The 1,807-nt window shown below is 40.1% G+C and overlaps 1 protein-coding gene across 1 annotated transcript in view; it reads right to left on the bottom strand.

Annotated features, from left to right (window-relative positions):
* Window positions 1-1,807, bottom strand: part of LOC107696533 (exostosin-1b-like) — a 95,886-nt gene that overhangs the window by 13,085 nt on the left and 80,994 nt on the right. The window lies entirely within an intron of this gene.

Here is a 1,807-nt window from a genome sequence, read left to right as displayed (position 1 = left end):
GAATGTGTTAAATAATGTATTTTTCAATTTCCGTTTTATTGTTGGAATTTCATCCCAAAATGTTCTTGCATCCCAAGGCATATATCGTCTCACATTCAACACACACTAAACAACACCACACTATTACAATTACCTCCTGAATAAACACTAATAATATCAACATATAAATACATAATGAGCAACAAAACAAATCACAAATTAGCATTTTAGGACTTTTTAAGGACCTGCAGGGATCCTGTAAGTAGTTTTTTATATGCCTCATTTAAATGGATATTTTTAACTGTCATTAGTTGTGGCGTGCTCTGCAATGTCTTTAAATGCAGAGAGTATCACTATCAACTTCCCCCAGTTTTGGGGTACATGCGTACTAACTCACAGCGGTGGGTTACCTAGCCTGCCAGAACGAGCTCAAAAGACACCCGTCATTCTCCTCTACCTCCCCTTGATTATTTATATCCCAGCTTCCTTTCCATTCCTCTGCGTAAAGACTCCGGCTGATGAATTGTAGCTAAAGGGTGTTGTGCTATTCCCAGCCCTCCACTTCAGCTGGAGTAAAGCGTGCTCAATTCAAGCTCCGCCAGAGAAGCAAAAGCCAAGCGTTCAGCAGCCGAGTCTTTTCAAGCCCTCCCACAGAGAAGAGAGGAGACAGTCTGAGAAAAGCGCCAGCTTGTGTGCACGCAACATGCTTCACGCAGTCAGCGGGGACACGTTGCATTTAATTCCCCACCTCTCCTCCTCATTCTCCTCCCCCACTAGCCCCTCTCTCTCTCCTGCACCTTAGAGAGGAATCAATACACATTGGTTCCCAGGGTGGTGAACACTTCAGAAGGCAGTGGATGCCATGGAAACGTATGGGCTGCTGGGCTCTGGTTTAGTCCCTGAGGTTTAAGAGGGGTGTAAACTGAGGGGGCGGCAGAGACGAGTCGTCCAGATGCACCGAAAGTATGACGCTTCAAATCGCTTTTAACATTGAAAGATATCCACTCATCTTCAAGAGGAAAACAACATCGCTCTGTATCCTCATCAGATCAAATTGCATAAACAAATTTCAGCATTTTCTGAAGTTCAGATGTCAAACAGCCTAATGGGAAGCCTCAAGCAGTCAAAAAGTTAACTAAGCAACTAGTTCATGTCAAAAACAGCAGTCAGCTCCGATTCTGATACAGATGTTTTTTATTTTTTAATCGTTATAGGAATTATAGCAGGGCTGTCAATTTAATGTTAATTTAGTATGGCCCTATTTCTGCAGATATTTCTGCTTCTTTTCAGACTTTTTTTTTTTTATATGAACAGAAACTGAAATTATTGATATATTAAACTGATTAACCATGATTCATTTTGAGATTTCAAGAACTGTATGTTCTTCCATAAGAACAACAGATATTGATTTTATGTGTTTTTAGCATTTCAATTTAGATTTTATTATATAATAATAAATTATTAATTTAAATACTTTTAAGTCATCCTGCGGAGCCCCTGGAAGTTTGCTGAGACCCACTGGTTGCGAACCACTAATTTAGTGCAATTGATTTAAAAAAAGTAATAAATATTGAAATATTGAATTAAATTAAATGAATTAAAGGTACTAAAACCAGGTTTCGTCTCTGAATCATTAGGGCCTTTCGCACCGCGGGAACCTTTTCATAGTACCAGAACTAATTGTGGAACTACCCACTTTTTGGGGTACCTCCGGAACTGGGTGCGATTTTAGTACCGGACTGCCTTTTTCAAGAACCAAATTAGCTCCTACTCCGGAGCAGGGTCTAACCAGCACAACTGGTACTAATCGTGACGTAAGTAGACATTG

Source organism: Sinocyclocheilus anshuiensis, unplaced genomic scaffold (assembly GCF_001515605.1).
Source record: "Sinocyclocheilus anshuiensis isolate Anshui unplaced genomic scaffold, SAMN03320099.WGS_v1.1 scaffold590, whole genome shotgun sequence".
Classification (NCBI taxonomy): Eukaryota; Metazoa; Chordata; class Actinopteri; order Cypriniformes; family Cyprinidae; genus Sinocyclocheilus; species Sinocyclocheilus anshuiensis.
This window is presented reverse-complemented; position numbering and strand designations above follow the sequence as displayed.